At 30.9% G+C, this 26,878-nt stretch overlaps 1 pseudogene; it reads left to right on the forward strand.

The window, feature by feature from the left end:
• Positions 1 to 24,728: 24,728 nt before the first annotated feature.
• On the forward strand, positions 24,729 to 25,751 carry LOC113850975 (annotated as a pseudogene).
• Positions 25,752 to 26,878: the final 1,127 nt, after the last annotated feature.

Genomic DNA, 26,878 nt, shown 5'->3' on the forward strand with positions numbered 1-26,878 from the left:
CCATGAGAACCCAGGGAAATCACGAAAACAGGGAAGGGGAGAGAAAAACCAAACCCTAACTATTAAAACTCATCTCCAGGTGTTTCCAACATGAATCCAACTTTCAACCTAGCTTCCGAACGGCTTAGGAGGCAATTTAATCGGTGGAATAAGGTTGTGGGTTGAGAAAATCGATGAAATTTCGAAGAGAATGTGAGAAATAACCTTTCTCAAACCCTAACCCCCATTTTAAATCTTTTCTGGTCGCGATACTCTCGCTATAGCCTCGAGCATGTGCTACTTCCTTTTCTGTGTCTACTCCATCACAAATAGCCATAGATGCAGCTGTAAATGCAGCAATGACATCTTTTGTTAGTACTCAGTTAGCACCGATGTTGAATGGACTTTTATCCCGATACACTGGCCTTCAAGCTCCAAATTTAACTCCAGTACCACCCCATCGAGGTGAAGAACCATTAGATTAAGTTGCTGAGGCAGAAGATGATGACAATGATTTAGGATTAGATTGATTACTATCTTTATGTTTATATGTCTTGAATTTAAACTTTGTTTTTGCATTAACAATCAGATATTTAATACATTTTTGTTGTATTTACAGTCTTTAGATATTTAATATTACGATCTTTAAATTATTTATATTGTGGTTAGAAGTCAATTTTGAATAATAAATAAGATGTTAGATTGAAATTAGCTACACAATTACTATGAATTAGCTACGAAATAGTTAGAGACTAAATAGAAACTTTAGTTACAAATTAGCTATGGAATCGCTACAAACTAAGATAGAAACTTTAGTCACAGATTTGCTACGAATTAGCTACTAATTAGTTGGAAACATTAGCTACATATTAAATATGGATTAGCTATAGAATAGTTAGAGACTTTAGCTACAACTAGCTACAGAATAGCTATGGACTAAAATAGAAACTTTAGCTGCAAACTTGTTACGGAATAACTACAAAATAATTGAAGACATTAGCTATAGATTAGCTACGGATTAGCTATGAAATAGTTAGAGACTTTAGCTATAGATTAGCTATGAAATAGCTATAGACTAAAAAAGAACTTTAGCTACAGATTTGCTACGGAATAATAAAGACATTACCTACAGATTAGCTAAGAATTTGCTACGGAATAGTTAGAAGCTTTAGGTACAGATTAGCTATGGAATAGCTACAGACTAAAATAAAACTTTAGTTATAGATTAGCTATGGAATAGTTACGGAATAATTGAAGACATTAGCTACAGATTTGCTACGGCATAGTCAGAGACTTTAGCTACGAATTAGCTATGAAATAGTTACAGAATAGTTAGAGACTTTTGCTACGGAATAAGCTACGAATAATCCCTAGCTAATTAGCTACGGACTTGTTATTTTGTTTACTGAATAATCAGCTATGCATTAGCTACGGATTAGCTATAGCTTAGCTACGAAATTATTTCATAGCTAATCCATAGCTAAATTTATTAGTTAGGGATTAGCTAAGAAATTGTTTGTAACTAAATTTATTTTTTCTTGTAGTGACGTTGAAAAGTTTCAGTAAATGAATTAGTGAGGTGGTGCACATACTGAATGAAGAGCGAGAAGAAACAATTGTTTGAAAAAAAAAATGGAATCACTATAATGGAGAAGACATGGTTAATTTACAATGAAGACTTATGGAATGAGTAATAGAAAAAACAACGGCATAATAATGTAAGAAACAAATACATTAAAAAAAGAATTAGAATGATTGCAAAAATAATAAAGTTTCATGCCGCTTAAGTGACGCCTTCCAAATGAACAGTGCTAGTCTTTCATGTAAATTGACCACTCATTAACAAAACTTTCAAGAATAATTGGCCCATTTTGATGTTTTGGACTCATATCTCACTCGATTCCACTTCAACAATCCAAAATTGCCACAGTTCAGAATTTTACCATGTCACATTGCTCCAGTCTGCGCCGATTGCTGGATTTGGCTTCATCGTTGTGAAATTTGCCCCAAATTAATGCTTCACTTATCGTATTGCCCCAATGTGAAGGATTTTCTTACAACTTTTTTTCCCCATATCTCTTCTAAATTTCCTTTTTTTAGGTTTTCAATATAATGTAAAATTTTAGTTGATCCTTATTTTTGCCTAAGTTGCTCTTTCGAGTTTTCAACTCACCAGATTGCTCTAACATTTGCCCAGGTTGCCCTTCGAGTTTTCAATCTAGCGAGCTACTTTCTTTTATTTTCTTTATATATATATATATATTATTTTTTTTAAGCATAATATTTTTTTAATAGCATCAAAATTGATAGGGCTTGAAAGACTTTTTTAATCCATTTTTGTGAGGATCAAAGATCCTTGTGAGAAAGCGCCTTCCATCAGTTGATTTTTGTTAATAGGTTGAAGATTGACTTATAAATGGTGTAACATCCTAGTCTATCCATCTTAAATACAAAATAAACGTACACTTAATGCAATATCTAAATACAAGACGTATACACGCAAGTACATAATCTAAATAGTCAATAAAGGTAGAAAATTGATTAATAATTAAAAATACTAGATGTGATTTAAACACTTGAAGGTGTCACCATGTAACCTTTTAGATAAGTTCATTAGCCATTTATAATCATTCATGTAATATAACCAAAGAACTAAATTAAAGTCTATAATACTAATCACAACCAGGGCTCATCGCTAAAGTAAGTTTGCAAAAAAAAAGAGTAAAAGGACTACTATACCCTTGTCCCTTCCTAAAATTGCCCCATCATATAAAAGAAAGCACACACACACATATATATATATATATATATATATATATATATAATGCTACTAGTCTAGAAGAGTGTATTCCTCTAAAGGATCAGAGTCTGGTGAAGTGGACAATGCAGCATTTGGGTCAGAAGGCAGACTGGGCAGGTGTTCATCTACATCTTCTAACCAGTCAGGAGTAGGTGAGGGTATATGGGAGAGTGGAGAAGACACAGGGGGTGAAGGACTACGGTGTCAAGGACCAGCCTCGTCGATGGGAGAAAGTCTGCAGGGTGGAGTAGGTGGACAAGGTTGAATGGTGGACCCAATGACATGGATATCTATGCACTTAGGCGCCCCACAGGAGGAGGATGGGATGGTTGAGGTGTATGAGCATCAAGATCCACATCTGGAACAGGTACGGGAGCAAGGATATCAGTGTCCATAGGGGCTGGTATGGTTCTCAGAGTGATGAGATGAAAAGGTATAGAGGTAGCATATAGTGGTAGAGGAAAAATAATCTTTACAGGAAAATTAGTGGTACAGTGAGATTCCCAACCCACCTCAGATAATGAACCATGGGTCATGTAGGCGAACCCTTAGTAAATAGTTTGTTCGATAGCATCATCATATATCCATAGGTTGTCCGCTGTCGGGAGGACTATCATTTTGACCATCTCGGATTCCATCTGCACACACACATGCAATACACCAAACAAACGTCCACACACCACAAAAAAAGGAGAAACAGCAACAGAACAAAAAGGTGAATCCATATAGTTCAATCAAATCATACAAGAGTTATACAAATAAGCTTTATACATTATATATATATATATATATATATATATATATATGTAATGTAGCATTCGAGATAAAAATGACAAGGTTATTTATAATGTGAATGAAATAATGCATGATGCAAATTAATTATGGAATGTCTCCTCATTTAATAGTCTTTATGCAATGCATGAGAATCCCATATCCTTCCTTTCTATTTAAATTACTTTCGGTCTTAAGGCGATCTGATGACTCCATTCCTTACTATCACATCCAGCACACTTTGAAATCAATCTCATACCTCAAGGGTATCATTCAGGAATGGACTTACTATGATCTTGGTAACGGGTGTTTATGTCAGGTTTGGCAAGAGTTTGCTGGCGACGTGACCAAGTCAGAGTAAACTACTCTGTGCCATTGGGTTATCCCCCTCCTTTTACCATCCCTAAGGCTCATCATTGATCCTAATACAAGCGTCTCATAGCTGTGTCAACTGTAACCTTAAGTCGTTTTCTCTTTTTTATGAGTATGATGTATGATAATGGCAATTTCTAATTAATCCTATTACTTTTTTCTCATAAGCTTTGATTTCTACTTTCTCCCAGCACACCAAAATAGGTTTTCATACGAGGTTATTCCAAATCAAGTCCTATGTCATTATTCCACATCTTGTTGATCCTTTAACTTTATGAATTTTTTTTTTGGACTACATGATTTAGGAATTCTTTTGGAAGAGTTTACTGGTTGAAAACTTCACATGGTTAAATTGTTTAATTTTTTTTATTAGTTAGTTAATTTAGGGTCTGTCTATGCCAGGAGATACTCATTTAGGGTCTATGTTTTCTAAAACTCTTGAATTCAAATTTTTTCACTCACCTCACTACTTTACGATAAATAACACTAGATTTTACAATGAATAAGGTGGGATTTCTTATAATTTGGATGTTTATTTAATTTCTATTATCTTCCTCCTTTTTTTGTTTATCTCGACATCACATTTAATTTCCAAAAATTCTATTCTTATTCATTATTTTACATCTAAAATTCTAATATCCCGTTGGTTATATATATTATAACATCGTCACCTAACGCCTAAGGGTTATTTCTATTTAGGCCCTGTACCATTTTTACCCCATTTTAGTTTATTCATTTAGTTTATTATCATTCTTTAATTTTTAGTGTTATTATTCATGAACTACAATAACTTTTCCTAGTTTCATTATTCACAGTTTTTGAGGCATATCTATCGGTATAATGGAATTTTATTTTGTCTCATTATAAGTGCTTTTACCTATATTTCTCGCTTATGGTCTTTCGTTGGATTAAATGTATATTTGGTTCAATTATTTATTTCAGGCTACCACCTAATTTTATATGTCAAGTTCAAGGGAATTATTATTGGGTCTCAACTCTCAGTTTTTAACCCCTCTTTAGTTTATTCTTACTATAAGTGCCTTTCATGTAGTCATTATTTTGTTGTGTCCTCTGCAGTGATTTTTATTCCTTTCTTTTTAAATATCGAAAAACTATTTGGGATGGTTAAGCTATTCTCACAGTCTCGTTCCTATAAAACTCCAAGGGCGAAATCTTATCTCATCCCAAAATAAACACTTTGCTATCCAACATATTGATTTCAATAATGTATAATAATAAAATATCAGTCCAATCATCCTAGGGAACAATTACAACAGAAAGACAAGTACTTTGTTTATTCAGTTTATCTCTATATACATTGTATACACAACTTACAAAATAAGCCATACTCACAAGACTACTAATAAAGTTTGGAAACAAAAAAGGGATTGGTGTTTATTACTTCCATTACATAACATTCTTATAAAGTCATGATATTATTTATTATATTCATCCATTTTCCTCACTCGGTCTCTTGGTTTCTCCCTATAATTTAAGAAGCACATCACATAGTACTCTTTTACATGCAAGAGTCATGTTTGGGTTACTCGAGTTCCATTTAGCACTAGTCCATGTATCTACATTGCAAGTCTTATTACTTAGTCTCCTTCCTTTCCTCAATGGGGACAGTTCCATTAGATTGCATTCAACAAAATCTTAACTAACCATAAGGCAGTAATCTAGCTAGTCACGCGACAAAGACTCAACTAACATGTAGCAAGAAAATTCAGTTAATATACAGTAAGGTTTGGTAAAATTTCACACATTATGGACTCCCCCTTACCTTATAGTGAAAGTTTTGTGAAAAGATAGGGACAAGAACTTGAAAGTTACAGTCCTAGGTGTTGCCCTTGATTTGCCCCTTCTAGTAATGTAAACTAAGTGTAGAACAGAGAAGAAGAGTGAAAGGAAGTAAGGGAACAAAGTCTAAAATTTGTGTACTTTTGAGGTAGGAAATCAAGAGTCAGTTACATAGATTATTCCTTAGATATATGAAGAAAATATTCAACTGTTTCTTTTCTATGGTTTGCTTGATTTCGGTGGAATATATTCTATGGAATTTTTGAAGTGCATTAACGCTTGATTTGACAAAATAAAGGGGGCAGTTTGGTTGCAATTCCAAAGCCACTCAAATGGCATGGATGATAAGGATACTTCCTTTTCATGAGGTTTAAGAAAGAGGTGCAGCAATTGGTCTTTTCATGCAGAATTTAATACGTCGTGCAGCAGCAAAGAAGGACAAGTAAGTGAGGTCTATTAATTGCCAAATTCAAATGTTATAATGTTGAAATCAGTATTGAAAAATTTACGCTACATGTATTCTTGTACATGGTTGAAGATTGTTTGAGATGAGATGTAAATGGAAGTGGATCACACGTGTAGGTTCAAATGAAATGCCACATTAGTTTTCAGCATGCAGAGATTGGGTAAGAAGCGACACTTTTCTGCCATTTGTGCAGCAATGTGTACGTGAAAGGAATTACAGGACAACTTGGCACATTGGAGATTAAATTCTAAAATAATAGTGAATGAGCAGATGGACATGGAACTTAAAGACAATAATATCCACTGCAATTTTTGTAGAAGAGAGAAAAAAATCTGGTTGCATGTTATACTAGGTGTGCACATATATAATCACTAAGGGAATTCAAGGTAAGAAAGAGGAAAATTTTATTTTCTTCTTAACGTAATGTTAGTTAATGAAGTTCTTAAATATCAATGTTTTCAACTATATTTAGACATAAATAAATGTTAGAAAAAAATAATTAAGACAAAATTCTAAATTCTAAATTTGACACATAGGAAATGAGATAATTTTTGGGGTGTTACAAATGGCAATTAATTGGCATATGAATCAAAAAATATAATTCAATCTTCTTAAAAATTTATGGACCTTTTTTTGGTGTGAAGGTGTAACATCCTAATGATTGTCTTTACCTTGACAGAATCAACCTTCATTCTATTTTGACTGACTATAAACCCAATAACTTGGATTATTTACCACCAAAGGTACATTTAGCTTGGTTCAATCGCAATTTGAAATTCTTCAACTACTTAAACAACTTGTGTAACCTCTTCCATAGTCTTCAATAACATCTCAAGTTTCATTATCCTATATTTTTGCTTAATTGGAAAACATTTTGGCTCCAGTGACAATCCATACTCGACCATACTAATACTCAAACCTAACATATCTTCATATGACCATACAAAAAGATATCACTATAATCATGAAAGAGCTTAATTAACTTGTTACGTTCTTGTTCTTTCATGAGGGTACCTATTTTGACTTCTTTCTTATCATTTTCAATTCCCAAATTAAACATCTTAGTTTGTTCTTCATGAACTTGGATTTCTTTTGCATCTTACTCGACTAATCTTAGAAATTCTTAGGATAAATCACAACCACTATCATCATCGTTGGCAATTTGATTAATGGGACAATCACAATTGCTAGATGAAATACTCGCATTGTTACTTTCAAGCATGTCACTTTCAAATATGTATTATATGAGAGTTGAGATAGAAAAGAGAAAATAAACGATAAGATTCAAATAACAAGGAAGGATGACTCAACAAATTACTAAGAATTCAAAATGCATTTCATTAAAAATATAACTTAAAAGGAAACATGTGTCCCAACTTACAAGATCAACTGATATTTCAAATTATAAAAAGAAATCTTATATCAGTGTTTTCAAAAAGTAAGAATATCTTAAAGCTTTAGGACAAAATGATAGGATTGGCTTCACATGATTATTAGGAATAGGCATTAAAAACTACAGAGAACTCGACGGTCTCACAATTGTCAATTTCTGTGTTCAGCAGACAAAGTTGATATCTTTAACTTTTTTCACTAAAATCTGGGATGATCCTTCTTCAATGGCATTTACTGATGGTCCTTCATGCCCGGGGAGAGGATTACTCCTAATGTTATGATTGTCCTCCTTAAAATTTATTCATTTGGCATTGATTAAGTCTTGCACTTTAAACTTTAGTGCTCTACAATTCTCTATCGAATGTTCAATGCTAGCAGTATGATACTCACACTTTGCATTTGAATCATACCCTTTTGGATAGGATGGTTCAATAGATTTCATTGGACATGGTACAACAAGTGAACTTTGAAATAAGCGAGGTAACAACTCTGTGTAAGACATGGGGATTGGGTCAAAATAAACTTGCTTCATTTCTTGATTGTTTTGGGGTCTAATATAGTTGGCATTCAGGTTTTGACTCCAATCTTGGGGTGGTCTCATGGGTGGTGCTATGGAAAAAGTAGGTGAAGTGAGTTGCTAAGGTCGTGGCTAATAAGATTTGGAGCTTGGGTTCTGTGAAATGGCATTGACAAATGGATAAGCCATTTGAGGGGTAAGGAATATAGGTTAAAACTGAGGGAATGCATGGTTAGGTCTAGTGAAAGAGATTTCTCTTGGGTAGAAAGTTACAGCATTAGTGTCCCTTTCTTTCTTCATTTCCTGACTGTTCGTGAATTTCTTTATATTGCAGGTCTGACAGAATTATAGGATATCTTACCGCTCCTCATTTTTACTTCCACTCTTTCTCTGATAATCACAATATTAGAGAAGTTTGATGAAACACTTCCAATCATCCTATCATAGAGAGGTGATTAGAGAGTATCAATAAACATCGTTACCATTTTCTTTTCAAACAAAATGGGCTCCACTTGAGCTGCAACTTCCCTCCATCTCTAGGCGTATTCTTTAAAAGTCTTATCCTCCTTCTTTAACATATTCTGCAGTTGTAATATATTATGAGTCATATAAATGTTGTACTTGTATTGCTTTAGGAAAGCATCAACCAAGTCTTTCCAACTACGAATACGAGTATGTTCAAGATGCATATACCAACTCAAGGCTCCTTCAATCAAACTGTCTTGGAAAAATGTGGATCAGCAACTTGTCATCATGGGCATGTGATGCTATCTTCCTACAGTACATGATCAAATGACTCTTCGGGCAAGTTGTTTCTCTGTACTTGTCAAATTTTGGTACCTTAAATTTTAGAGGAATTATCACATTTGGTACCAAACAAAGGTCCACAGCTTCTTCGATGCCATAATTACTCCCCTCAATAGCTTTCAATCTTTCTTCCAATATTTGAAAATTTTCTCTAGAGTGGAAGTGTTCATCTAAATAATTTGTCTGAAGTTCTCCCAAGGTCTTATGGGAATGAAATGATGATATGGCTGAATTTCCATCAAGGCTAGGATTAGTGATTTGTGGTTAGTGGTGGATTGGTTGGTTTGGGGTAGGTATAGTGTGGGGTATATGAGCTTCTTGGGGATGGGAATTTTAAGGATGGAAATTTTGAGGATAAGCATATGACGGGATAGATGTTTGGATTGGTTGGATTTGTAGGCCTGAAGGTTGTGTAGGATTAGGTTAATTTGATGGTTGGCTAGTGTTTGGTGGGTTCTGAGCTATCAGTGGTATATAACCAGGGGGAAGACCATATGGAAGATATTGAACATCTTGTTGATTGAAACCTTGTTGTGGAGGCCTTTCTATATGTAGGGTCAAAGGCACCATTGTTTCATGAGGAGGAAAACTTTGAGACAGCTCCTGTGTAGGGATAAAACCTGGTGGATAGGTAGGAGTGAGTTGTACTAGAAGTGCTTGAGTAGGAGTCCCCTCTATGGCTCTTCTCTCTAAAAACTTCAATGTCTCTAAGATTTGTGCCATTTGTTCTTTCAGTTGGTTAATACCATTCCTCAGTTCTCCATTATGCTCTTCTAACTCATCCATGATCCTTGCTTGACGCGAGTTCTATAAAGATGCTTTAGAAAATATTTTTCCGTTATATTTGTTTAATTTTTTTTTCTGAGAGTGATGCAATAAAAAAGAAGTTAACATAATGAAGGATATTTTTAAAAAAGAAATTTGAAAACTTAAAGAATCATCACAATTGTTGAGTATCTTCTAATCTTTCTTTTAAATAGAAATTAATGTGGGATCATTATCAAGTAAAACACACCAAAATATAACATATCTTTCTCCATTCAACTGATATCACCTTCTTGCTACTTGATCCTGAATTAATTTTCATTTTTCTTAGATATTCAAACAACTTTGTGATCCTCAACATATAAATAAAAATAAAATAGATGAAAAATCTTGTATTTGTTTCATTGACATAAGGTCCTAGTAGTAATAAAGATTAATGTTGCTTTTAAATGAACTAATAACTGGCAAGGTACTTATATAAATGAAACAAATATGTGATGATGTATGCAAGAACAATATGAATCATTACCCCTTGTAAGATCTTTTTGAATTTTTTTTACTTTTCAATAAATCTAAATTGATACTTAAAAGGGGAATGCTTCATATGACAATGCAATAATGCAAGAAATATGCAAGTTAACATCCTTAAACTTATTTCAAAATCAATTTTAAAAATTACTAGTGATACATGGATGACAATAAATGCGATACTCAAATAAATGATATGCAATGATACATGAAATGACAATGATGTAAAGAAAATTAACCTAGAGAATCATGTGAATCACTAGCCTTTAATATTGTTCCAAAATGTAGCAATTTTTTTTTTTTATTTAACAACTTTAAGGTGCTAATATTTTACATGACTTCTAAAAGAGTAGGTAAGGAAACAATACTCCCTTTGTGTCCTATTTTGGATCACCTAAAGTGTCTAACCTAAAGATCTACGACTTTCTTTTACGTGTAAAAACTTACTAAAGGTGGCTTGTAATCATAAAAGGTCACTAAAGCTAAGATCTGATCCCTGATGTTGACCACAATAGTAGGGAGTCTACTAGATGTGGGACATCAAGAAAAAGTCAAACTCTAGTTAGGGTTTTCATAATAGTCAAATAGGACATGCATCCAAAGTGACACCGCTACATAACCTCTCTAATCTTAAGCATACTCAGACTCAGATATAGGGTCCCACTCAAAGTGTGTGATGAGTGTGTAAGTGGTAGTGTGTGAGGGAGCATACAAACCTTATTAACTCAACAAAAATAAAAGCTACAAAATTTAAACAACACAAGAATACCACAAAAAATTATCAATGGTCATCTATCCTAGGGTTAACAGTGATATTAAGAAAAATATATACAACAAGGTTACAAAATACATGCACGAAATAAATACACGAATAAAAAGAAACATAATACAATTAATTCAAATAATAAAGAAAACAGAAAGGGATTAAACAAATAGAAACAAAATAATCACAAATTTGTACAATTAATTATCAAAGGCTTGACTCTTTAAAATAAGTCCCTAGTGGAGTTGCCATCTGTCGCAACTGGGCGGTCGCAACGGTACGGCAAAAAACGTGTTTAAGAAAAATATGTTTCAAGAATAAAAATATTTTTCTAAAAATCAGAGAAGTCGCCACCAAATTTTATTTTAAGAAAACCTTGAAAAAACTTAAAAATAATATGATCTTTGAAACCAAAAGTAGGTTCAAGAGTCATTTACGTATAGGGAAGGTATTAGCACCCATACAATGTCCATTTAAAAACGATTACCTTAAATTAATTGTGCAAATTCATCTTAATTTTAAAAAATATTTATTTAACCCCTAAACAATAAGTATTTTTTATTTTCATTTTAGAAGAAGAAAAATTATTTATTGAAAAATTGTTTGGATATCAAAACAATTTTTAAAATAAATTTTCTTTTTGTTAAGATATTGATAATGATAACATGTTAAAATTAAATTAAATTATTAATTCAACCATAACTAATCGATGAAATTATAATTAGACTTTTTTTTTCTTTTCGATGAGTACCAAAATATTGGCTTATTCATATAATATTTATTGAGAGATTCTTACTCTCATTTAATGAGGCTACAATTTTCTTTTCTAAGACAAATTTCTATATATATGAAAAACCTCTTAACCAGTAGACAAAAAATAATTGATTCTGTATTACTTCCTTAAATCTTAATGAATATGTGCTTTTAAAAACTTGTTTTGGTTCGTAAAATATGCCTTTTCTCAATCATACAATCATGTAATTTTGAGGAGTAGCGAAACGTAAAAAATATTAAACTAGAGAAGTTCTTTCTACTGATGAGCATAAGATATTTATGTAGGAACGACAAATTTATATACTTATTTTATGAGAATAGAATAAAGCTCATTATTTTTGTCGTTTTCTCAGAAAGCCCGATTGGATTAGCAAAATTTCCTAGCTACCAGCTTTAGGTGTCGATATGCTTAACTTTTTTTCAATATTTTCTAATTTAAGCCGTTGAACAACTAATTAAGGAAACATGAATCTTCTGAAATATTTTGGAAACAGAAACTTTCACATTAAAACGTAATTAATATCCTACTAAAAATGTTTGGCGACAGCATGGCTGGCTCTCAGGTGATGTAAGAATCATAGGCAAAACTTGAATAATATGGGAAGATACCTTGTTCTTCAAGACCGTTCCCATTTAGCATTTGCATTTGGTACCTTGTCATACTATTTGGCATCTGGTTTTTCAAAACTCAACTCTATCCCCAGTAGCCTGAAACTTAAACCAACGTATAAGGATCATGATTACAACTCCTTTATCAAAATTTTAACCTATTTTTGAAACTCACACCAACATTAGATTATATACCTGTTTGTTAATTTGAATATAGATCTAGTTCATGTGTCAAATTTTTAAACAATGCTGGTTATATGATGTACTTGTTTATCGACAAAAGAAACAAGGGTACACCAGAAACGTCTTTGTTTATTAAGCTATTTTTTTAATTATATTACTATTTTGCCATTTAAAATTTAGATTTGTCTCTTTTAAATTTAATAACGACTGTTCTAATGTGCGTTAAAAATACACAATAAAAATTTATATATAATAAATTTTATAAAAAATTATTGGTTAACATAAAATTTATTATGTATCGATAACATTTAATATTATATTTTTTAATGAAATATTGTTTATAAATTTTTTATTGCATAACTTTATACACACGTTAGAAAATTAAATTTTATATAAAGTGGGTCAACCTTAAAACTTTGCATGATTATCGCGTTTTAAATTTGATAAATAAAGATGTAAAACAACCATTAACTAGTATTATTTAGAGATAGCTAAAGAGAAACGCCTCTATGCCCTGACATCGTTATTCGTTAAACACATTCCTTTGGGTGCATGAATGTGCTATCAACCTATTACAGCACAAAAGATTTCCGGCTCCTGTTTTCGTTTTAGCTTTTTTACATTTTGTTGGCTATGGCATCAAAACTTTAGTGGAATAAAAACTCTGAGCTGCAAAACTTTGATTTTTCTAGTCATATCATCTCTAAGCCACAAATAACTGGAGTTCATGGAATCAAAAAATAGAGTCAGGAATCCAACCACAAAGCGATGAGATTCCCAAAAAGAAAAAAAAGGGAAAGCATTGTTTTCAATTCATTATCTGTCATCAATGATCACAGTTGGTGCTTCTTTTTTACTCCCAAAAGCAAATTATGCATGTGTGCTAGCATCAATCCAATGCTATTTTTCAACCGGCTTTGTGGCCTCTTGGGTTATGGTTTGTCTCTTTTCGACCAGAGTTTGATTTCGTGGTCAGTACGTCCTTGAATGAGAACTCACACTCCCATTAACTTGAGAGCAATCAAAAGTGAAGGAAACAATAGCCGCACCTTAATAATTTTTATATTGTACAATTTTTCACACTATAGTTACTTGTGTGTCAGATCTGAACTTTTTATTTGAATATTAACAAAGTAATATTTTAATTGTGTTTTATTATTCGTCAAAATTAAAACTCATAAAATAATGTAGATGTTAATTTTTATTTAACATTTCACTTGTAATTTATGAATCTGAATAAATTTAATTAAAAATAATTAGAATGGTGTGATGTGCATTTTTTTCTTAATTTTTGTACAAAATAAACTCCAATTATCAAATGCAGGACGCCATTATTTTCTGAAAAATCAAAATCTAATCTAAGAAATTAAATCTAATTGATATCAATATCAGGAATACTGATTAATACTTACTTAATAGGGTGGATAAAAGTAAAATAAAAAAAAAATAATAGAACTACAAGTAAATGAAGAAAGAAATTATGTAAAGATTGACATTTAGTTTTCAAACAATATGCTAATTTTAAAAAATATATAACAAAGGGGTAATATATATTTTATAACAAATCGTCAGTAACATTATCACATCATTAATGAGTAGCTGTAAATCTATCATAGACTAAGTAATAAATATATATTATAATGATATTAAACAAATGAATATTAAATAAACAAATTCAAATAAAACTTTATTTTTATCTTGCATACTTTTTCTTATCTTGATATGTTTCTCTTTTTTATATCATCTTTCTCGTCACAAATTCTATTATGTTCGAATAAATGAAAGAGTGTTTTTTTATTTATTCTATTGCTCTATTTTTTTTTTCTTCTAAACTACACCTACACTAATTAAATTAAAAAGGTTCTATAAATTGAAGTTCGTAATTTGATTTGATACAAGAAGCTTAAATTATTACTGTGAAGGATGATTTCTAAATCTTGCTAATTCAGTTTTGGTTTTTGACCCAATTTTTATGTTAAGAAAATGCAAGTCTTGGGATAAGAAAAATAATGGTGGGAATGGCAAAGGTTATGGTAATTAATTTGGTTTCGATTGTGCTTATAGCCCTTGAGTGTTTGTTTGTAAAATGTAAAGAACGGAATTCATTCGTAAACAAGTTAATCCTTTTGTTTTTTTAATTTACCAAAAAATAAGTTAATTTTTTTATACGACGAGTATCCTTCAATTAAAATAATTTTAACTCAGTAAAACTCGAACTTGAAATTTCAGATTATTTCTTTGAGAATGAGAAAATATTTAATTTTATTAAAGCGGAATTATTGGTTTTATCACAACCTCTTGATGCTTGCTTACGCTCCACGCTCAACATATTTTGTCCACGCTAAAAAGAAAGCTACGTTTGTTTACTTTTTACTTAATTTCACTTTTTTTTAACATTATAGTTTGTTTATTATATTTATTATTTAGTCTCAGATAAATTTTTATAGAAAACCTCGTTAATTAATAATGCGCATGACGTTATATAATTTACTTGCAATATATATCTTATACATAAAAGTTAAAATTTGTTGACGTGAAGTAGTGGTGTAAGTATCAAAATTTTACTATTACAAATTATAACATAAAATAAATTGATATTTTTATTATATATAAACTCTTAAAAAATAATTATTCAAAAGCTTCATTATTGTATATATGTTCTATCTATTGAGGATAAAAATAAATATCAAGAGATGAAATACAATATCACTCTCTTTTCATGTTATTTATTATTGAAGCATCAATCAGCCATACAATTATACAACAATTTCCACTCCTCATCTTCGTATCTTCAAAGCAGTACACTCTTGATGTGTTCCTTGCACGCAGTTTCCTTATTTCATTTGCCAGTTGCAAGAGAACCCTTCGATTGGTTTCCATTGTAGTCTGCAACAAATGAAACAAAAATCAAAACAGCCAACAAGTCATCGCTACATACACTTCAGGGAAATAAGAACACACGTACAACTATCCATGAGAGGAAACTATGGACAAAACATAAAAGTAAATGAAACATTAAAAAAAATTGACTACCTGCTCCACTGGTCTTGCTCTTCAAGCACTTGTCACATACACAGCTAATAAAACAAGTACACACCATTTTCTTCACACACTTTCTCTTTGCAGGAATCACACTTGCTTCCTTGGCTTTGTGGCATGGATCTGTTTTCTTTTGGATAATGATTTTCTCTTTCGTCTCACTCTCCACGCTATAAGTGTCAGGCTCAGCTCCTTTGCAACAGAACCTCAACCTTCTCATTTCCCAAAACATGGATCCAATCCTCTCAATTATAGTGAACAAGACGGCATTGTTAACTCCTGGGGTGTTAATTTTATAAGCACCCTCTTTTAATATATATTTTTTGTTTAAATAAGAAGGGGCAATGTGAAAGGGGTTAAGCTGAAGCGCCGAAAGTACACTCTCCACAGCCATGGTTATTTTTTTAACAATTTAAACCAATTTCTTTATGTTTTCACCCTCGTAAAATTACTGCTGCATTGTGGGAAAGCAAGGAAAAACACCTCACACTGATAACTATGACGAAACCACACACTAGGAAACTGACGAAATGAAGCATGACTTGTAGCATCTTATGTCAGTTTTTTGACGCATAATATAATATGAGAAAGATAAATGTAGTAATACAAACATTAAAATATTTATATATAGATGCGGTAATAATCACTGCTGTGTATGCGCTGGAATTGTTGCCGATTGAGTTGGAGGAATCAACCACAAGCCGACACCATTTTTTCATCCTCTAGAACAACAGATTTAAATTTCTTTCCTTTTTCTTGTTTATTTAATTGAAAAAAAAACTCTTTTAATTAAATAGTTAAAAATTTTATTTGAATTATTAAAAAATTAGAAAAAATATTTTAAATTCCCTACCATTAAAAAATTTTATAATTTTTATCTATAAACATCAGAGGCGGCTTCAAGTATAGATTTTAACTGCGTTATGTTTGGATTAGACCTGAGTGTTGTGATGACTTATTGGCTAATGAAAAATGAAAGAGAAAGGCAGAAATGAAAATAAAATTTTCTGCATTCATAGAACAACATATATGATTCTAGATTAAGTTCTAGTTTATTTTAAAAAATAAAAAAGGAAATTTTCAGTCAGAAATTACATGTTTTAATAAAATTTAATTTAAATATAAACTTTAATTATAATTAATAATTTAAAATTAATATTTACTAAACTTTAGATTAAACGTCACATGGAACAGGGCTTCGATGGTTAAGCTATGAATCGTGCTCGATGCCCACAAAAGGAACATATTCAATCAATCACATCACAATTGAGAACAAGAAACTAAGTAGATGCTGCAAGTGCAAAGGGGTAGCCTTGGTTTGCCTGCTTCAGATCACACCACTATCACATCACAGTAATTGGACGATCTAAGAAAGTTGCCCATGCCTGCCCTACTTAAATCATTCTAAATCTTCTTATATTAACATAGTTAAATAAAAATGTATTGTGTATTTTTTATGTTTTTAAAATGATAATTACACTTATTTTTATTTAATATTTATTTTATAATAATAAAAATTATAATAAAAAATTGTCTATCTTTTTTAATATTTTTTTTTAAGTATCAACATTTTATTAAAGACAAATTTAAAATATAAGATAATTCTAACTTATTATAATTTTCTTTAAAATTAATTATACATGTCAAATAATCATTTAATTTTTATATACAATTGATCTTTCTAAAAAATTTATTACAAATTATTTTTAAAAATAATATTTAAAAAAATTAAATATTTCACTAACATTTAACATATTATTATTGAAGAGAATATTAATATGCTGAAACTAAATTATTTATATTATGGTAAATCATATTATTATAACTCTTTTCATTTCTTTTTTTCACATTAGATTTCACACCTGCTTAGTAACGCTTCGTACAAATTTTTAGATAAACATAAACACACTAAACCATTCAAACATCATATACTGCGGTCTCATGAAAATACTTCAATGCAAAAAAAAATATAGTATGTGCTCATCTTCGATATTATATAACTAATAAGCTTCTAAATGAATCGTTAATATACTTTTGGTCAAATTTATTTACATTAGAACTGCATTAAGCAGCTAATGCCAAATAATTCTTATGATTTTCTTTTATAAAAATAAATAAAACACATTTTTAACATATATTTTTTAATAAAATGTGTAACCTTAATATAAATGACTGTTCTATTTAAATAATATATTTTTAAAAAATATTTTTTTATTATATATATATAACTATTTCTTTGTCTTTAATTTTTTTTTGTCACACACCACAGAGTGTATGTGATATTATTTTTTATTTTTTTAAATTAGTATTGTACATTTTAAATCATACTCATTCTATTGACAACATGTTGCATGAATTAAAAAATATTTTAAATTATAAATTTAAAAAACATTTAACATGTTGGAAGAAAACTAAAAGAAGGAAACAATATTAAACATTAAGGTAATAAATGTATGAGTTTTTTATACTTTTTTTTTTTTACACTTAATTTCAATAATCTCTCTTAAATGTAAATTTATCTATTTCACCCTTACTCATCTTCTACCAATGTTGGAGAAAGGACTAAAGAAGAGAGCCTCAGAAGTATAAAATATTACAATGCAACTCAATACTCTTTTTAAATAATTCTTTAACTAGTCAATGTCTCATTTTATGTGACATTTTCTTTTATATTTACATTTGATTCGAATATAACAAAGTGCAATACAATATGTCACATGCAAAAAAATATCAGACAACAATAATTATATATATATATATATATATATATATATATTAATTAATAAAAGAAATATTTTTAAAAATATATTATTTAAATTAAAAAAAAAAGTCAATATAAGTATGTTGATGTACATATTAATGTCACTTGTCGGTCCAACGAGGAAAGGAGTAAAGCTGCTGTGAAAATCGTATAGCCTGACAGCCTACATTATTTGTAGATGGAAGGAAGTCAGGAACGCTTATATGATACTGAAGGATAAGTATGTCAATTTCACGCATAATATGAATTAAGTAAATATGATTTAAATTATTTTATTTATTAAAAATCATAAAAATTAAAAAAATAATTCACAGTTTATTTAAAAATTTTATTTTAATGTTTAATATTCTTTTAAATATTAATGAGTATAAAATAAAAAATTACACATTTATAAACAAAGTACAATGACAGAAGCTCAAACAGAGTTAAAGATGTTTAACATTTTAAATGGGCTTAGATGTAGATTGAGAAGAAACCTCATGAGGAGAGTTAAAGAAATTTCACACTTTAAATGGGCTTAGATGAAGATTGAGAAGAAACCCATGAGGAAGCGTATGTGATTTTAGTCATTGTCTTTCGGTTGTACTCTAGTAAAGGCCTATTGGGGAGGATAAAGTGGAAGAGAATAGAAGGTATTTTGTTTAAGGGGTAAAAATTGAATGTCTTAACAGCAAAAAAAACTTCACACAATTCGATAAATTATAGAATACTTTCTTGTATACTTTCAAAAGATAGGTAAAGTGATTTTTTTTCTTAAAATAATGTTTATTTACTATAAATTACTCAAATAATTTTATCAGGTGCATTTGCTAAATTTAAAAACATTTAGGTTAACTAAATACTTAGATGACATTTAGCAAACAGACATGAAATAAAAAATATTTCACAAAGAAACAACAATTGATATGTGTAAAATTAAAAGATTGATTTTTATGTATTTTTAAAACTTTTAATAAATAACCTGGAACCACTGTTTAGTGTTTACTACTTACCTTTTAAATAAGAAGAATGTTAAAAACCCATTTATCAATACATTTGTTATTATTAGAAAAAAAAATAATGTTAAATAATATGGGCGATAACTTCTATCTAATGACGTAAAAATAATAAAAGGCGTGTGAAACAACGAAAGTTAAAATCCAATTATCAGGTAGTTGTAAGTTATCAATGATCTCGGATTGAAGTGAAGCAAAGGGAGTGAACGAATTGATTCAAGTTAATATGGTTTGGTTTTCTAGTAACATAATCTCAAAGGGCTCTGAAGTCTAAACAGAGTTTTGAACATAAGAATATTTCTCAAAGGCCAAGGATGCAATTTTAGTAAGTTTATGCATGAAAGCGTACAACGAAAACTCAAACTTGCAACAACCAAGACCTGAAACAAAAAGTTTCAAAAATGAAAAAGCAATTCAAATTTTAATTTATATTAATCAAACTACACATTAATTACACCCTAATTTGATATTTGATATGAATCATTTGAAAGAACACAGAGAAGCAAAGAAATGGACAAGGGTTTTCCCCATCATCCGCTTCACCGATTTCCTGCGAGCAGGGATTACAGTGGCATTGACCTTGCGTCTCGATGATGTCTTTGCTTGAGGTGGCTCCATCCACACGTTCACAACCTTGTTCTTGTGTTGCTCTGTCTCTAACCAGACCACCATGTTGTTCTTCAGTGGTTCTTTGTCTCGAGTCTAGCCAAGAGTGTCTTAATTTCTTTTCTATGAATGATCATGAGGACCAAACATTGTCTGCGTATTGTTGCAACGACGATACAGAAATTGAATATGTACCGACAAATTAAGTTTCTAACGTAGAAAGCTACTTTTCAAAATTAACAGCTTGGATGCGCAAGTCCAAGTGTGGTCCAGTAGTCCATTTTCAAGACCAAGACCTTAATTAACATAAGAGCACGCCTAAGCAATGCAAACCATTGTGTTCAATTCATTGGGTTACCCCGGCCTTGGAATTGAATTTTATTTTATTTTTTTACCCAGATTGTTCCAATCTGATCCTCCACATCAATATAAAGAATATGTACATATACAAAATTATAGTAAATAAGACATTCGTGAGTCACAGGGTGTGAATTCAAGCCGGCACATTCCATGATGTCCAATTTGTTGCTACCCAAGCCGAATTTATTTTATTTTATGATGTTTATCAGACATCCAACACATAATGTAACGTTATGTTAACCTTTTTCTCATGCCCAAAATAAGAATGAAAAATTCGCAGTTAAATTTACAAGGTGTATGAATCAGTTACGAAAACTAATAGTAGTCATAGATAGATGCATAAATCTGAAAAAGAAAAAATAGACATGGAATTAGTTTCTAACATATATAAGCCTTTTTAGATCCATACTTGCTTGTGAGTATACATTCATTCAACAACCACAAAATTTAAAACCTACTTAATCATGATTTAACACACATCTCCAATCAAAAGGGTCTAAGATCAAATTCTCAATCACTACTGTAGTGATAAATTAATCAAAGTACATATAAATTAATTTACACGCGCGACTTTTCTACAACACAGACAGGCTTTAAAAAAATTACAACAGAAAGTCAAGGAGAGAGAAGAAAACTAATGTGCTCACATCAAATACAAATAACTTGTTTTTCTTCCTTTTCATGAGTTTCTTCTTGTGTTTTCGTACTCTGTTTATTTTTTCTTTCTTTCTTTCTTTCCCTTTTTCTAAAACCTTTTCCTATCTTTATTACACACAGACACAGGAATATTGCAAATTCTCGATTCCAAAGGTTTAGTTTTTTACCAATTCGACAACCATTATATTCTTGGTCACGAAGTATCATCGATTCCTTTCCTTCGAGATCAAGATATTAAATATAATAGCTGAAGCAATCTAAATAGCATAACAAAACTATTTTTTTCCATGTTAAGGATTTTGTGCTCGCGTTCTCGTCCCCAGATGCATGGAAGATAACGATATATTATCCGGTTGAAACAAATTTTTGCTCAAAATGTTTTGTAAATTAAAAAATCCAAAATAATATAAAAATAAAATATATTTTTCTACGTCAAGGGTGGGACAAAACCCTGATAATTGAGCCATTTAAACAAGATAAGGGCTAGAAAAAGTTATGACCAAGAAAAGAAAGGTTTAACCTTATGCAAAATACTAAATTGACGGTCACCTACGACTGGATTCATTGTCCACTAGATTCTGATCACTAAACTGCAGAATTTTTATATATAAAATTAAAGATACCGATGATTATATATAATAATATTATAACACTATACAATTATATCTCCAATAGAGATATACAACACTACAAAAAATTTATATTCTAATCATGTATCTTAACAAAATATATATCTCATAAAAAAATTAAACAATAATGTCAATAAGTCAATACAAAATTAAAGCTTGGTCAGTGGATCTGCTAATATGTTCTTTGTAGCAATGTACTCAATTCGAGTCTAAAACTCAAGTACTTTCTCTTTAACAAATAAATACTTTATATCAAAGTGTTTTGAACGAGTAGAACTCTTATTATTTTGAGAAAAATACGTCACAATGAATTATAAGTGGCCTAGATATACTCTTAATAATGTCAAAGGCAAAAATCAAATTCTTTATCCACATAGCCTAGTGGGTAGCCTCATAATAAGCGACATACTTTGCCTTTATAGTAGAAGTATCTATAACTGTTTGTTTAACACTCTTCCAAGACACAGCTCCTCTCGCTATCATAAAAATAAAGTCTAAATTAGACTTATGGTCGTCAGGACAACATGCAAAATCAGAATTCAATAACTTCAAATTTATCAGACTTCGCATAGGTCAACATATAATTTTGCCTAAAGCATTAACAACATAAGCAATATCGAGACGAGTGCAGATTTAAGCATACATCAAACTCCCAACAGCAGAAGCATATGGAAGTATGAAATTTTTTCCATTTTAAACAACTATCTATCGTCATGAGGACAGTAAGAATTAGAGAGTTTCTCACCCTCTTGAACAAGTGCCACACATGAGGATCAAGAATATATATTATTAAATTATTATTAATTGTTATGATATAAAATAAATGTGCATAATTATTATTAATTATATAAATTTTGTGATTGAGCTTTTAGTGTGAATGTTTCGTGATGGGCTTGATCATTTTATGTGCCCAAAAAGTTTTAATCTTATCTGATTAGGCTTATAAATATAATCATTGTCGACAGTTACTAGTGTGGGATAATAGTAATTAGAGAATAGAGTAATACACGCTGACTTGGAAGCAATGATTGCTTGTGACTCGCAGGTTCTCATCAAGTACGCGTTTAATGTAATTATTTAATTATATATAGTTAAAATTATTTAGAGATGTTATGATGTGTATTAATTATCGGTATCTTTAATTTTATGTATAAAATTCTGCATAAACTGGCAATCAATTAAGGGTGTCGTTTTTTGTCCTGAAACATCTTGAGAGATGGTCGTCATTTTCTGAAGTAAAACATCGTTTGCTTTTCCAAAACGATAAAGAATATATAAAAAAGAATTTTCTCAATGGGACCATTAGACCACTATCCCCCATCGCCTTCCCTTGGTGTGTGAACATTAAACCTCACTACAGATATTTCAATCTCGTATGGTTCTGTTCCACACAAGGTATTTTGCATGACTTGATACCTTAATCTTTCTGTTTCATAATCTGTACATATATAGTAATTATATATGTAACTAGATTTCCTTTATACTCACCTCAAATTTTGGTAATTTCACTAGTTTAAAACGCTAGAGAAGACAAAACTACATTGCTCTCCAAAATTTTAGTTAAGGCTCTGAGGAATATAAAATATTTAAAAAAGAGATGAGATATAAATAAGATATTAATAATGTTGCTAAAATACTTTAATAATTTGTTTGAGTTATAGCACTTATTTATTTTAAAGATAAAACTATTTATTTATTAATTTAATTACATTATTAAAATAATTCATCGAAATTAATTTTAATAAACTTATGTAAAAGTGCTAGTCCATGCAGAAAAAAGTGCATTCGTGATGTTTTCCTGTTAACTTTAGGATCATGCTATTTTGCCTAGGCTATGTGGTCGCAAGTTGCTGTTCATTGTCGCAAGAAAGTTGGGTTAGCTTGTGCTTTTCTGCTTATTGTTTATGTTTCCTTATTTTCAATTATATTTTGTTGTTTGTATATAACTGTATTCATAACGTGGAATGTAAATGAGTTGAGCTGAATCTAGTATTTAAAGTTTAATTTAATTTATGAATAAATTTTTGTAATATTAACTTATCTATATAAATAAGTTAAATTTAAAAAATAGAAATGATTTTAATTAAAAAATTTACAGTTTATGCTTGAGTAACTAGCTTATTTATAAATTATTTATTTTTACTATTAATTTAGTAGTCAATAACTATTTTTATGATCAAAATAAATAAATAAATTATAAATTTATCTATATAAAAATCACTTAGAATTATAAATAAAACCTTTAATTATAAGAACAATAAATTTATTTTAAAAAGTTATAGTATTTTATTTAAAATATAGTTTAAAAATTAAAATTAAATAAGTAAATTTAAAATTATCTAAATATACATATATATAAATTATTACTATCAAGTTTACAAAATTTAACTTTTACTTTATATTATTTATTTAAAACATAAATAAATATTTAATAAATCAAACCTCAATAATTGACGAAAAGATGAGTGTACTTGGAACATAACTCCTTTTGCTTTGATGGTGTCTAACATTTTCCCCATCATTATAATATAATTTTTTTAAAATAGTATATTTTAATAAATTTTAAAGAACTGGTTAAACACTGCACATCCTGGGAAGTTTGAACTTGGAAAGATCTTAACGCCGGAAGGGTATGGTCCGACCGTTGGAACTTACCAAACTGACCCCCCAGAAGGAATTGTGTTGAATTGTTGATATACCAACAGCGTCGTATGCTTTTCCGAATATGGATGCCAACACCCAAATAGACGCGTTGTCCTTTGTCACAGAGAGTGACTTGATGTGATTGATGTGATTCTTATCCAACGTCGCATGATTCTGTTTTCGTATACCGCATTCGCTTGTTCCTAGGAATTTCTAGCAATGCCCATCATCTGTTTCCGGTGGAATTGACTCTAATCGGAGGTGGATATGCAATGGATATCCTCATATGGATCGACATGTCCTCTGGGTCTCAGCAATTAAATAAGGATGGAAGATTGGAAGCATTAGCACTAAATACTCACAATCCAAACATGTAATCCTCTTAATCCCATTATTCGATTTATCTAAGGTTTTTGTTTTACCGATGTTGGCGAGAAAAATGAGAGAATGCATTTCAATCCGCATCGGTCGGAAATGCCTGCTTGGAACACGGCATTCAGCCTGATGGACAAATGCTCAACACGTTCTTCAGCGAAACCGGCGCAGGAAAACGCTTTCCACGCGCCGTCATTGACGAAGTCCGAACCGACTCTTCCACCCGGAGCAACTCACAGCGGCAAAGAAGATCCCGCGCGTGGACATTACACCATTAGCAAGGAGATCGTTCATCTTTGCCTCGACAGGATCAGAAAGCTCGCCTATAATTGCTACGTCTTTGGTTCGCTTCTGTTGGAACGTCTCTCCGTTATGTCAAAGCTGGGTTTCATCGTTTATCCCTCACCCCAGATTTCAACCTCCGTTATTGAACCTTGTAACCCTGTCCTTTCAACACATTCTCTTCTCGTGGATTATAAGGAGTTTGATGCAAAGTCTGGTGATGGAGAGGATGTTGAAGGAGAAGATGATTATTGGCAATGGAATGTTAATATGCAGTGTCATGTTTGGCTATGCTCTTCTCGTTTTCTTTGGGTCAGAATTTTATGTGTGGTTTATGGATGGTGCCTCAATGTTTGAGCGCAAAAGTTTAATCTATGTTGTTTATATTTTGCTTCAAAGAAAAAAAAACACTACTAAATGAAATCAAACGCAAAATAAAAAGGAATGGTGAGCATTTCGTCTACTAAACCATTTATTGCTTTAATATATAGGAGCTTTTAACTTTGAAACATATTCAATCCAATACCCATCAAGTTAACACCCATCTCTATGTATTTCCCCTTTTATCGTCGTATCAATGATTAAAAGGTGTCTAAATGCGCCTTTGAAGCATTACTTTACTTTCAGAAAGCTGGTCGTGTAAGTTCCTAATCACATGTTATTCTCAACATACACTAGTTGCTCTATATCCACTACGCCACTACGGCTTTTGGTTTTTCTTCTTGGATCGGGTTCTTTTGGAAGCAGCCATGGACGAGCTTCTTGAGATGAAAACAAATGAGCGAAAAAATCATTCTCTTGACGGATTTTCTAGGAGCCGGAATCACTGTAGCATGCTTCTTGCTCTTCGTCACCTTTGTAGTCTCCGCTGCACCTGAACCCATCATCACCAATCTCATTCTTCACTCTTCACCCACCACCCTCTCCCTTTGCAATAAAAAATTGTGTCTTCGCGTTTCACAATCATTGATGCATACCCACCAATATATATACACTGGCCCTCACACTGAGGAAAAGGTGGAGAAAGGACCGAAGAAAGAAAATCTATGGCGAAGTATCCACGGAAGCTTCAATAACCCGACGCGTGTCTGATGCACATTCCCTATTTATTGAGTAGGTCGCAAAGCGCTTGTGTGAATGCGGAGAAAAACTCAGAACGCAAATTAAGAGCAACTTGCCTCATGTAAACGACCATTCTCAACCTTTTTCAATCCCTGCCTTTTTCCTTTTGCAACGTCACATCGCCAAAGACCTGTTTCAAGAATGCTTTTCAGCTTTCTTTCTTCGTCTCATTACCATTCAATACTATTATTGGTTTACTACTGCATACTCAGCGTTTCGTGTTCTTTAATTATTACATGAAATATTTATGATTTATGGAGTTTGGGTATTAATTACAAGTTAGAACTCGCATTATTCATTTAGATATTTTGGTGAAAGTATAAATCATTGTGTAGTTTCAAAATAGTTACATTTAAGTTAAACGTGGAACAATTATGTTTAGGTTTATGTACACAATTTTAGAATTAGTTTATTGTGATTTTTTTTTCTTGTTTATTAAGGTACATATTATCACCTGGAAAACGAGTTCTTTTCCTTTCCTTTTCTATTTATAATTGAGTTCTGTTTCTTTTGTTGATTGTGAATTTAGTGAAAGAAAAAATTTAAATATAATTTTTAAGTATTTTTATGTTATTTTTAATTAAATTAAAAATTTACTTTGATAAAATATTCGCATTTAAAATTGGTGTGAACCACTAAAATGAAATATTGTTTTTGATTTAAAAATAATATAAAAATTACTTAAATTGCAACTAAGTTCTAACTATTTTTTGAATTATTAATTTTTCATGCTCGTGTAAATATACCAGGTTACCCAAAAAAATATTTTAAAAAATAAAATTAAGTCAAATGTTTGCCCACAACTTTGAGCGTGTTTGTGTTAAAATGATAATCAATTCGTGTATAAAGAAGAATTCACCCCTTCCATTCAAAGTTTTTCAAC

Source organism: Abrus precatorius, unplaced genomic scaffold (assembly GCF_003935025.1).
Source record: "Abrus precatorius isolate BTA unplaced genomic scaffold, Abrus_2018 Scaffold10, whole genome shotgun sequence".
In the NCBI taxonomy this organism is placed as follows: domain Eukaryota; kingdom Viridiplantae; phylum Streptophyta; class Magnoliopsida; order Fabales; family Fabaceae; genus Abrus; species Abrus precatorius.